Source organism: Callospermophilus lateralis, chromosome 2 (assembly GCF_048772815.1).
Source record: "Callospermophilus lateralis isolate mCalLat2 chromosome 2, mCalLat2.hap1, whole genome shotgun sequence".
NCBI classification, from domain to species: domain Eukaryota; kingdom Metazoa; phylum Chordata; class Mammalia; order Rodentia; family Sciuridae; genus Callospermophilus; species Callospermophilus lateralis.
This window is the reverse complement of record NC_135306.1, coordinates 38,948,860-38,962,348: the sequence shown is the minus strand read 5'-3', so window position 1 is coordinate 38,962,348 and position 13,489 is coordinate 38,948,860.

Here is a 13,489-nt window from a genome sequence, read left to right as displayed (position 1 = left end):
CATATCCTAGCACTCTCACCGCAGTCCATTATAATCCAATTCATGCTTATTCAGAAATGCCCTGGATTTGTCAGTCATTTCTTTCCTTCCTTTTTAGTTCTTACAGTGATACTCAGAACAGTGTATTCAGTCATACAAATTATATCCAAAGGATATTGACCAAAGATTTATTGTTCAGTATGTATAATTATAGTGATTTTTGTCACAATTAACAAAGAGGCAGAACAAGTGACAAACCCATTCACAGCACAATAAAAGCATCAATTTGGGTTACAAGACAGTCCATTACTGTAGTTGATCATGGCTTCTATTAAGTCTTGGAGCTACAAAGGTTGTAACTTTGCCATCTGCTACTTCATCAAATGGTTTATAGGAGAGCTTCTGGCCTGGAGAAAACTGTACTGCAGCTGCAGGCTTTTGGCTTCTATCTTTTAAAATTAAGACTTTTCAAGAAAGGCTAGGGTCTAATCCAAACTACAGGATAAAGGTAAATTATTTTTTGTAATATAATGCCCATAAATCCTAGAATTTACAACTGAAAAAGTTCAAACACAGTTTACCTAGAATTTATTGCATACTGGGCATTGTTCTAGCCACCCAATAAAGGAAATACAATGGGACCTGGCCCATGAACCAATTGAGAAGTGTTTATGGTTGCCCCTTTTCAGATGGACAAAAAGCCTCCTTTTTGGTTGCCCACCATGGAGGCCACTATCCAATCTCTTTGTATCTATGGAGACCTTGTTGGAGAAAGATGAATGCAGGATCTTTTCTCTCCCATCTGCCCTGGCTTTCCTTAGACCCTCCCTTTTCTGGGTCCATAACAGAGACCCCTCTAACCCAAGCCTGAGTCCTAGAGCACAATCAGAAGAAAGTCAGGATCTGTCCCCGTTCCATGAGGACAATTGCCCCTCGACGGGCAACTTCAAGGCTTCTTGAAGTGGCTTAAGGTTTTTTTGAAGAGCCATTGTAGCTCTCAAACAGAAGAGAAAGGGCAATGAACCACAGCTTCAATTGATCCATTTATAAAAGAAACCCAGGGCCATAGATTAAAGGGGGAATTATGTAGCTATAGCACCAAGAACTGACTGTTTTCCGATGATCGGTTCCCTTTTCTTTCGAGCTGAAGATGATTGTGTTCCCTTGACATCTAGGGCAAAATTGGCAACACCACTTTGTGGTGGGAGACAGATGTGGCAGTCAGAAAGAGAGCCTGTTGGTGGAAGAGGCCCATATACTTTGAATAGTGGTTTTCTTTTCTATTCTGTGTGCTCCTTTATGAAAGAGATGTGTATGTGCATGTGCGTAGAGACAGACGGGCAGGGGAGGAAATAAACAACCTTTTAGATAGTCTCCATCCCCCCAAGAATCTCATGGCCTTATCAGGAAGATAGACCAGTAAATTAAAATAATTTTTAAAAACAGCACATTACAGTTCACAACAGAAATAGAAGTAAGAGTGGTTGACCTAGGAGTAGTAAACTGTCGACTGAAGACAGACACGTCTTTATGGGGAAGAGGTGATGATTGAATTGATGGTCTAAGGATAAGTAGGATTAGATGGATTAGAAGTTAAGGACATTCCAGACAGATGGATTAGAGAGGTTAAGGACATTCCAGACAGCATACACTGCACTTGCTTTGCTTAAGTGAGTGGCCCTCAAATTTTAGGTTGCCTCAGAGTCACCTAGAGATTTGTTAAAGCACAGATTGCTGGACCACATCCCCAGAGTTTCTGACTGAATAGATCTGAAGTAGGCCACAAATTTGTATTTCTAACAAGTTCCCAGGAGGGACTGATGCTGAGAACTGCTGCCTTAGATGCAGTGTGAGAAGTAGAAGCAGAGAATGATGTGCTGGAAAATATGCAGGGCCTGAATCAAGGGGCTCTGAATCCATGTAGAGACCACTCGCCATCTGGACAGTGAGACCCATTGACAGACGTCAAGCTGTAGAGTGCAGCAGTCACATCTGTGTTTTAGGAAGGCAACTCTGATGGAAGGGGAGAGGGAAAGGGCAGTTACAACACAGTTCCAGTCAGCCACTGGGGAAATAACCAAGTCAGAACAAAGGCCCAGGGGAGCACAGGAATGTAGAGCATGAATCTGAGGTTACTTACTTGAAAACAAAAGCCTGGCCTCTTGAGCTATGCTCTCAAAGGAGGAAAATAAATCATCTGTTTCCTCTGCCTCTGGAAGCTGTTGTTTGTTCTCTTCCCTTATTAAAATATGCATGTTATATCTTCTGGGAAAGGGCACATAGATTTTAGTAACATTTACTTAACAGTAGTAATTTGTTAATTCTTTTTTCCAAGAAAAAGGGAAACATCCTTATCTGGTAAAGTCAGAGTATCCCCTGGGTTATCCACATGCCTGTCTGTTACCCACAAAGTCCTAGGTTAAGGTGCTAGATTAAGAGGGGGCTGGGAATGAGGTACCTGTGTCTGGGCAGAGGCAGAGCAGAGGAGGCTGGAGTAGCAGAGCAGTGATAGGGCAAGAGGAGGGGTGGAAATAACAAAAGCTCAGACACCTGCAGAGAACAGAATGAGGACTTCCAGAAAGCCCCAGAAATATCTGGTAGGTGACTAAATTTTCTGCAAAAATATTCTAGATAGGAGAAATTTTAAATATTGCCAGTAATGTTAGTAAAAGCTAAAAATTATTGATGCTTCCTATTTTCACTTAAACTCCCTCAGAAACAGCATCTGAAACAGAGGCTCACAGCTGGTAGCTTATTTGGTAATGGGACCTAAGAGCAGGAAAAATGGTGGGTCAGGGAATGGCTCTAGGAAGCAGGGAAAGCCAATACTAGGCAGCCAGAAAGCACTGGCCCCTGCTATGGGTCACTGCTCACTTGATCCCTGAGACACCTTATGAACTATCCAGGGAAGAAAGCAGGCAGGATTCATCCACTGGCTGCCTTCCCCCACTGGTCAAGGGCTGTCCCAAAGGATATTAATCTCTCACACTCCCGAGTTACATACATGGAAGTGCCCATTGCAAGTATCAGAGAAGCCCTGGAAGAAAGTGAGAATGGTAAGGAGCTGTCAGGTTGCTCCTGAAACAAGTGGGTCAGGCCTGTGTGGAACTGGTCACCCCATATTGGCTAAGAGGTGAGCTGCCTCTCAGATGTGCACTTGCTGTGAGACAAGTTATGGACTAAGGGCTGTCCATGCATTCTTCTCTTTAATCCATACCCTACTCCAGTAAGGCAGAAGTTATTATCCCCACCCTACAGATGAGGATTAAAGACCCAAGATAAAACAGGTAGGTAGTAGTAGGGTTAGAACTCAAATTCACTTCTTTCTGGCATCAAAGCCCATGCTTAACCACAATATTGAACTGTACCTAACAGTAAACTGTATGGTCATTCAAGAAGTTCTGTTAAGGAGTCATATCAACAGGCTTTAAAATACTTAATAATTTTATTTCTGTCCTAGAAATCTAAGTTAAGGAAATGATCATAAATGTGCACAAACATTGATATTTATCCTAGTCTTATTTATGCTGGATTATATAGGTAAGTAGACAATTAGATAGAGAGAGACAGTCGTGTAATATACATGCAATTATTTTAAATGACAGTTTAAAATATAACAACAGAGAAATACTTTTCTTAACTTGATGTTAATAAAAATATAATCTACATAATTTACAGTATGATTTTAACATATAAAATATAAATACATAGGGGAAACGACTGAAAGAAAAAGTTGACAATGTCAAAGTAGATGGCAAGATAGTAGAAATTGTTTTCTCCATCCTTCCCAAAATGTTTAAATTTTTTTCACAAAATCATGTATGACTCTTATGATCAGTGACTTTTATATTTTGAGTTAGTTGACAGTGGGGTGAAGTGTTTGATATCAATCAGGGGCTCCTCACTGATGCCTGGGTTGTTGGGGTGGGGGGGTCTGTCCTGCTCTGCACCTATCATGCTGACACTGAGGTAAGGTCCTCCAGGGCTAGGAGAAGGTCTTGTGGTCCTTCACAAAAATGAATCTTTTGAAGCACTTTGCTTGGAACCTGGAACTTTGTCTCTACTTCTGGCCCCAAAGACATCTCTGCCATCCCAACCAGGGATCACCCTACCCTGGTCACTATTCTCTGTGCCCACTAGAGGGTAGTTGTTCTAGAATGCTTGTGTTTGAGAAGATCTTAAGTGGAAGACAGCCCTGCTGCAGGTCTGGCTTGTCCGGATGAGCTGTCCGTCTCTGGCAAGCAAAATTATTTCTTCTGCATTCCTTGAAGTCCCAGGAGTCTGCCAGGTTCCCAGAGAAGATGACAAGGTAGGAGAGAGCAAAGTGCATGGGACCTACAGCCTCTCGCTGTTCTTTAATAGCTCTAGATGCAATTCTACTTTCACACCATTCCCTGCCCAATTTCCTTCATTCCCAGAGGAGAGATTCTCATATCAAAATGATTTTCCACCTCTGATTCTACTTATTCCCTCCATCTTTTAATGTTTTTCTGTTTTATTGTTTTGGTTTTTCTCTCTTTTAAAAATCTTTTTAAAGAAACGGCCATATCACTTGATACAATTCTCTTATAATTGTCTCTCATAATTGCTGTCTGACCATTTCCACCATCGGTTTATCTTTGGAATCTATTCTCTCTATTTCCCTTCTGGGATTAATTCCTGGGAACCCAATACTAGAAGACTGCTATGCTCCGTCAGAATGGTCATGGACCAGTACCTCAGTGATGTTTCAAAAGGCCACATGGTTCCCTTTTGTCCTTTAATAAACAATCTGAGTTATTTCATTGAAAACTGAACTACTTGGAAGGATGCCCAATGGAGGGGAGACAGGGCTGTAATTCTGACAATAACCTGAAGCATATTTGCAATTTATCACTGTGCATTAGTGGACATTAAATGATGTTTTGACAAGGGACCAATAAATGACTTTCCTACATTAGTGTTACACAGCATATTTTAAACATCATTCCTGTGCTTAGAGTATTTCCCACATTTAAAGGTCACCTTCCCAAAAGAGATATGAGGCCAAACTATCCAGCATCCTTTGCAGTGGTATCTGTAAATGATTCACAGTTGGTTTTCCAGGGAGGAGGATATTGGGGGGAATCCCTAATTTGGAAATTGCATTTACCTATTTCCATTGTGTAAATATTCCTCATGTGGCCTATTTCAAGTTCACATTTTTAAAACTAGTTTTGAATATCTTTGAAACTACAACTATTTCTCATGAGCAGTTTGAGTCAACTTCCACATTCCACTGAAAAATTCCACAATTAGGGGGCTGGGGTTGTGGTTCAGGGGTAGAGCACTCGCCTAGCATGTGCAAGGTGCTAGGTTTGATCCTCAGCACCACATAAAAATAAAATAAATAAATGCATTGTGTCCAACTAAAATATTTTTAAAAAAATAAAGTTTCCACAATCAGATACACCTACATTAAACTTAAGTTCTGTAGAGAGAAGAAAGAATTGCAAGGCAGCAGGCTCCCCATGGACCCTACATTCTTGCAATGTGGCAGAGGAAGCATCCTGTTGGGGAGTTTGTTTAGTCTCAGGACCAACAGTGTCAGCTGCCATGTCTGTTCCACAGCAATGCAGTGGCTCTCCCTGAAGCCTGGTGTGTCTGAGCATTGTACCTGACCTCGAGTCCTCTGGCTTTCCTGGAGGTCCTGTAAACATCTTTATTTTCTCTAATAAATCTCTTTTGTGCTTTGACAGAATAACGTGAATTCTCTCAATTGTGATTAAGAACCCAAGCTTATTGCAGTGAGGATCCTTGTTTCAGGCAGAAATAGATGCTCACAAGCAAAATTAAATATGCTCTCCATTAAATCTGCCTTTAGACTTTAAGATTTTCCCCATGTGAAAAAATTGGGGTTTCATTTAATACCATGTGCTTCTCACCTATAGTGGTGGTGGGCAGAAACAACCTCATATTTGTATTATTCTGCAGCCTATGATGTAGGAATGCTACAGCTTTGTATGTGCAATGAAGCATATAAATAAGAGTCCCAAGAAGCCACAGGGAGATTGAGAAGTATTCCCTCCTCCTCAGCAGGGCCTGCTCTCACACTCCCCAAAATGACTATGTAAAAAAAAAAAAAAAAAAGTTCTCTGAAGAGTAACAAAGGAACAATGCAAGACCTCCCTTGGGGACTTATTTTTTTTACTTCCACCAAATAATCAGGTCCATGAACTTGACCTTGGGTTCATTCTAGCATTTTCTGGACCACCTCCCTCCAAAAATCCCCTAAATTCTTCTTAAAAGTTATTTCTGCATGCTATACTTCCTGAATCAGAATCTCTGGGATAAGAACCAGGAATATATATTTTTTTCAACTTGTGCTTAAATTTTTAAGAACCAAATTCTTTTTATCAATATCACACAAAAGGTCTTTCTCCTCAATATACACATAACAATTTAACAGACACTCCAAGATAAATAACACAAATTACATGTATAATTTAAATAATATATATTATACATGTATAATTTAAATAATATATTTCAGATATAACATTGTCATAAGATATTTAATTTAAAAAAATTAACCTATAGTTTTGAATCTTTAAAATGCCTATGAAATATGAAGAAGAATTGAGAGAGAAATCCATTCCACATTGCTGGAACTCACCATCTGTCCCCTTCTTTCCATCCATGGTCAGAAATCTGCTGTCCCCACAGATATACCCAGGTAGATCTCTAAGGCACGTTCCACCCAAACAAGTAGTTTCAAAATGTTGTTGCTTCTTTTCTTTCTTTGGAGATATAGTGGAGTTAAACATAATGATAGATAATTTTTAAGGAATTCTATGGGGGAAGGGGGGTACTGGGGATTGAACTTAGGGGCATTCAACCACAGAGCCACATCCCCAGCCCTATTTTGAATTTTGTTTAGAGACAGGGTTTCTCTGAGTTGCTTAGCACCTCACCATTGCTGAGGCTGGCTTTAAATTCGTGTTCCTCCTGCTTCAGCCTTCTGAGTCACTGGGATTACAGGCGTGCACCACTGCACCCTGCTAAGAAATTCTATTTTTAAGACACCTGTTATAGCTTGAATCTGGAATGTTCCACTAAGGCTCGTGTGTTCAAGGTTTTTTCCCTAATGGTGATGCTATTGGGAGGTGGTAGAAACTTTTGGAGTTGGGGTTAGTTGGAGGAACTAAATCACTAGGAGCATGTCCCTGAAGGGTATGTTTTGTCCCAGCCCCTTCTTCTCTCTCACTCTTTGCTTCCTGGCTGCCATGAGGTGAGCAGCCTCCTCTGCCACACACTCCTGCAGCCATCGTATTCTGCCTCCCCTCGGGCCCAAAGCAATGGAGCCCACCAACCTTGGACTGAAACTTCTGAAGCCATGAGCCAAAATCAATCTTTCTTCAAGATGATTTTCTCAGGTATTTGATCACAATGATAGAAAGCTAATTAGCAACACCATACAAAGTATTTTGAATGGACTGTTTCATCTTGAAGCTTGAAGATTTAGAAACAAACATTTTTTTTCTACAATTTTGAAAGTAGACATAAGCAAATTATCCAAGTTCTTTGTGAGTTAGAGATAAACAAGATCCAGACAGCATAAGCTTGACTCCTGTCTATACTCTGAAGCTCTTCAGCACCCTGATGGCGCCTGGCAGTGGTCAGATCAAAGACAAAGGATGGAAATGAAGGGCGCTTCAAGGAAGCTGCCTGACTTATGCATAGAAACCCCGAGGCCTACAGAAAATCTAGGAGGGTCTTACAGAGGGCTAAGTTTTCTTACTAGCTGGTGGAAACTAGTCTATGACACATGCGTGGTAGCAGTGGGAATGACACAGTCTGTGGTCTGAAGAGCCACAAACCATGAATTTATAGAGAAGTGGCTACAGTTCTTATTACAGAGGATGGATTCTGTCATTGCTATTTGATCCCATTAATGATAACTTCCCCATTTCTTTTTTCTTTTTTCATTTTTTAAAAATTATTTATTCTAATTTGTTATACATGACAGCAGAATGCACTTCAATTCATAGTACGCAGAACACAATTTTTCATGTCTTCGGTTGTACACAAAGTAGAGTCATACCATTGTGTCTCTATACGTGTACCTAGGATAATGATGTCTTGTCCATTTCTATACGTTGTTAGGCACCCTGTTTTTCAGGACATGAGCACGGAACCCAAGGGCCTGACCTATAATGACCTTGAGAACCAACCAGAACCAGAAGAACAGGGCCTTGAAGATCTAGATTAGAAGCAAGTGGTGCTGTCAACAGTTGTAGGATGGACCAGAATAACAGAGAGACTGGAAACTCCCCCATCAACCACCAGGCGGATGCAATCTCCCTTTACCCCAGGCTCCTTCACTACCAGTCAATTGGGGAGACAGACTTGAGTATGCCTCTTGCCTCTGCGTGAGCTGACCCAAAATGAAGGTCTTTGTTTTACAAAATCCAACGCCATGGTGTTTGTTTTACAAAAACCGACACTTCTATGTGTGTCAGGTACAGAGCCCTTGCTAGGTATCATTGTTGTCTTCATTAAAATCAGTAAAAGAACACCTAATAGGGCTTTTGCTGAACAGAGTGGACTCTGGATGCTTATCAAAGCAGCCCTGACTGAACTCCACCTCCTTCACTCTCTTGCTTTTTGTAGGTTTCACAGGACAAAAGCCTTTCCCTGGAAGCAGTGCCTTTTGGTCCTGGGTTCAAGTCCTAACTACCACACAAACTCCACAACCACAAGTTGGCCAACTCTGAAACTCAGTTTTTCATCAGTAAAAGAAGGGTGGACATTCCTAACTCACAGGAATCATGATATGTGAATTAAGTAAAACTGCATTTAGCAAAGGTTCCAGAAAAAAGCAAACGCTCAGTAACTCTGGATTGTTATGAAAGCTCTCATCTCTTCTTCAACCATTCTTTCCTTAATTCATGGATGCCTACATTCCTTTGACAAGCGTTTCTGGGTGTTGTGCTTTTTGTCCTGTGCACCAAATCCCCACAGGGACTCTGTTGTTGTGGGTTTGGTGTGTGTTGTCAGGCCTGTGCTCTCCTCCCCTGCAAGAACAGTAACTGGAAGATGCAGCATGCCACCTGGGGGTAGTTGTACCCAGAGCCAGCCAAGGTGTAGTGAGCCTCCAGGTCTGAGGAGTCAAGCTGTCTCTTCCTCCATGCTCTTTACCTTTTCTCTTTAACCAGCAAGAGGTGATTTCTTTGCATGGGGGACTAAAAAGGAGCAGAAACTTTCTCCTTTATTTATATTTTGCCTGCCATCCCTCTTCCATCTCTTGTCTCTCCAGATGTGTTATCCTGAGACTTTACCCATCCCAGAGAAAGGCAAATCAAGTCTATATCCCAAAGTCACACTGAACATGAAACAAACTCTTCTGATGCCTGTTCTGATGAATGAGGAATGTCAGCCCCATAAAATTGGGGAAGATTGAGGGATACCTTTCTGGAGGGATGTCATATAGGTTTCATTTCCTAGCTTGCCCCTAGTGCCTAACAGCCTAGTTTTTATCATGTATTTTTTACATTTATTCATTTGAATAAATGGATTGTTTTATCTTTCTCAGATTTCCCTCTCGGTGGCCACCCAAGAAAAGAAAAATTTGAATGTGTCATTTTAAGCCCTCAAACCACTGTTTGCAACTGCAAGAACTGATAAGAAACAGACTTTTTATTCTGCTCTTTAACTGATGTGTTTACCATTTATTGTACCTTAAGTATGTAGCTACAAGCTTCCTGCCCTCAAATCTCATGGACTAGAGCAGTTTCTCAATCTCAGCACTACTGATGTCTTTGTTGTGGAGAGCCATCCCGTACATGGTGGGGAGTTTAGAACATATATATAGCCTCTATGCCCAAGTGCCAGCATCATATCACACTAAGCACCCCAGCCAAAATTGCCAAATGTCCACAGGTATAAAACTGCCCCTGGCTGAGAGCCACTGGACAAGATAGACATGCAATGAATATTTAAAATGCAATAAGAAACCTATTGAGTGCAATGCAAGGACACACCTGCTCCACCAAGGAAGATGAGAAGACTGTCACTGAGGAGATGACAACTGAGCTAAACCTAGAGCTGTTGCTGTCGACAATAACTCCTTATTGGACTCAAACTAGCCTTCTTACACAGCAACGGTCCATTGGTATAAACTTTCTCATTTGATCCTTTGAAGTTAATAAATGCAAAACCCAGTGCTCCATACAAGTATTTCCCAATTCATATGATAACATCTGAACTCACTGCTGTGGACCCTGTTCTTGCAAGAGAGATTCAGGGGAAAGAATCCTATCAATGAAGGGGAAATCCAAAAATGGAAGCATAAGTGTATCTCCTATCTCTAAGCATAAGCCCCCAAGTTTGCATTAAAAACAAGAATCTAGACAAGCATTTTAACAGTCTGATATATGTTTCTACTGTGAAATGAAACAAAAATGAGCCACAGCAACTGTTGTTTAAAAAAAAAAAATTCATGAGTTTAAGATAGTGCATTCACCATTACCCAGAAAACTCTATGCATATAACCGCTGCTGTTGACTAGTGGTGTTTGCTTTGTTCTTTAGGCTTTTAACTGTTTGTTCCTCTCCAGGTTAAGAAAGTTTCCTGCTAGAACATCAAGCACCAGATACTTAGTGTGCAAACATTCATGTTGGGCAGTCACAATAGTGTTACTGTTTAGTGCCTGTGGAGAAGTGTGGGCATACAGAAGCGCATTTATTTTTCACTGACTTTTTTTTTTTTTATTACACACAGGAAAAATGAAGGGACTGGAGAGAAGTACCTCCAGAGTAGTAGACTAAAAATCTCCAAAACCCCATTCCTCCATAAGAGCAATGAGGACATTGGCAAAAGATGAAAGTTGAAATTAACTTTTCCAGAACTCCACAAAAAAACTACAGGCTTGCTTAAATACAAGAAGTATTTATCCAAGAGAAACGGCTGAATCTTAGTTAACATGAGTGAGCTTTTTAGTGTTAAAACTTTGTCCTATCCATCCCATTCTCCCTGTTTCTTTGGTAGCCTTGAAAATGGACAGCCTCAATAACTATGAGGAATGTCAGCCCCATAAGCTTGGGGAAGACTGAAGGATACCTTTCTAGAGGGATGTCATATGAGTTTCATTTCCTAGCTTGCCCCTAGTGCCTATCAGCCTAGTTTTTATCATGTATTTTTTACATTTATTCATTTGAATAAATGGATTGTTTTATCTTTCTCAGATTTCCCTCTCGGTGGCCACTGCAGTTTTGCAGCCAGTGGAGACAGCAGAAAGCCTTGGCTGGAGTTTCCTAAAAGGCCACAAAGAGTTGCCACTACGTGACCAGCCCAGAAGCTCTCTGGAAAAGCCCTCGTCCCTGGAGCTTCACTTTATTTGACCTAAAGCAGAGCTCACCAGTGAGGAAAAACCCTACACCCATGGCATTTATCAAAACCAGTCAGTAGCAATTGTTTAACATCATAACTGCCAGAAGCTGTGAAACCAACTGAATCAAAGAAGAAAATGGCCGAAAACTTTAAAACAAAAGTCTGAAAATAAAATACCTATAAGAAGCTTTCAAAAGCCACAAGATAATCCTGGGTCAAGAAGGCCACATACATATGCAAGGCCATGTGCATGCCCAGAAAATACCTAAGACCTCAGTCTCCCACTTCTGGCTCACTGTGAGGCTCTGAGCAAGCGGTCAGTGAAAGCTAAGGCAGAGCTATAGATAGCACCATTGGGAAAAGACCGGAAGGTGAGGTTTAGGCATCCAACAGGTCCCAACACATACACAGAACACCCTGGCAAAGGGCAGACGATCTATTGGTCAAGGAATTTAAGGAAATCACTGTCCAATCATACAACTGTCCACTAAACTAACCGAGTACAAACTTCAGTGTCAACTAAAATAAAGTATGTAGAATATATATAATTAATCCATGAACGTTTTCTTAAAATAATGTTTTCAATGAATATTACAGGGACAACTAAAAACCCAAGTGAAAAGAGTGAAGTTGGGCCCCACTTCATTTAATATACAAAACTTTAATCTATGATCTAAGCATAAGAGCAAAAACTATGAAACTCTTAGAAGGTTGTGATGATTACTTTTATATCAATTTGGCTAGATTAAGAAATACCTAGATAGCTGATAGAGTATCATTTTTTGATGTGTCTGTGAGGATGTTTCCAGGGGAGATTGGCCTCTGAGCAGGCAGACTGAGCAGAGACCTACCATCAGTTGACTGGGGCTCTGGATAGAACAGACAAGCAGAGGGAAGGTAAGATCTCAATCTCAATCAATCTCTCCACCCCACACCGTCTTTCTGTCTCCCTCCCCCCATCCCTCTCTCCTGTCCCCCTAGATCTGGGAGGCTCTGCTTCTCCTACCCTAGAACATTGGAACTCCAGGCTCTTCAGTCTTTGGACTCTGTAACTTGCACCAGCAGCTCTCTGAGTTTTCAGACTGTGGCGTCAGACTGAGAGTTACACATTCCACATCCAGGATTCTGAGACCTTAGGACTTGGACTGGGCTAGGTACTGGCATCCCAAGTTCTCCAGCCTGCAGACAGGCCAAGTAAAAGGAACCAAAGAAGAGCAAATTCTGGATGACCCCAATCATATAAACCTCTAGAACATGCAAACTAGTCTACAGGAAACAGTTTAGATGTTTCTTTAAAAGGTAAAACATGCCTCTACCTTATCACCTGTCACTCCTCTCCTGAAATATAAACATATACAAAGGCTTGTATGTAATTATTTATAGAAGCTTTATCTATAATGGCAAAAAAAAAAAACAGCCCAAATACCTTACCAATAGGTGAACAGATGAACCAGTGGGGTCTATCCATGCAATGCAAAATGACTAGGCAATAAAAAGGGGCAAACAATTGATACACAGAGCAATATGGATAAATGTCACAATAATAATGCTAGTGAAATAATAATAATAGTGAAAGGAGCCAGACAAAAAGGAGTGCTTACTGTATGATTCCATTTTATATTAAATTCTAGGAAAAATACAAACTAATCTATAGTGACAGTAAATTAGTATTTACATCAGTTGCAATCATTCCTCATGAACTACTTAACCTGCAGATCCATGAACAAAATAACTGTTGTCACTGTTCAAGCCAATAAATGTGGGGATCATTTTTACTCAGCTATATAAACTGGAACCACTCCTTTCCTTTCTCTGCACCAAAGTGGGGCCTAGAAATGAACTGCTGTGGTAAAGTTAATCCTCCACAAAACTATGACAACTAAGACCTTAATCCCCTATATACCATCACAGGACTCCCACACTACCTAGGACCTCCCTTGGTGCTGCCCATCCAGGATGCCCCGGCCTCACATTCCAATCTATTCTCAATCTGTTTCCCCACCACAATTACTGGATCGTGTCACGTTGCCTCTGCGTTCTTTCTAAGAAATTGGCCTGGGCCCATCCTTATCCAAAAATAGAGGCCCAGACTTTGGGTGGTTCATAGTTTGAAGTATTAGTTTACTTCCACTGAAGAATTTGGCTACCTTTCAATGAGGCC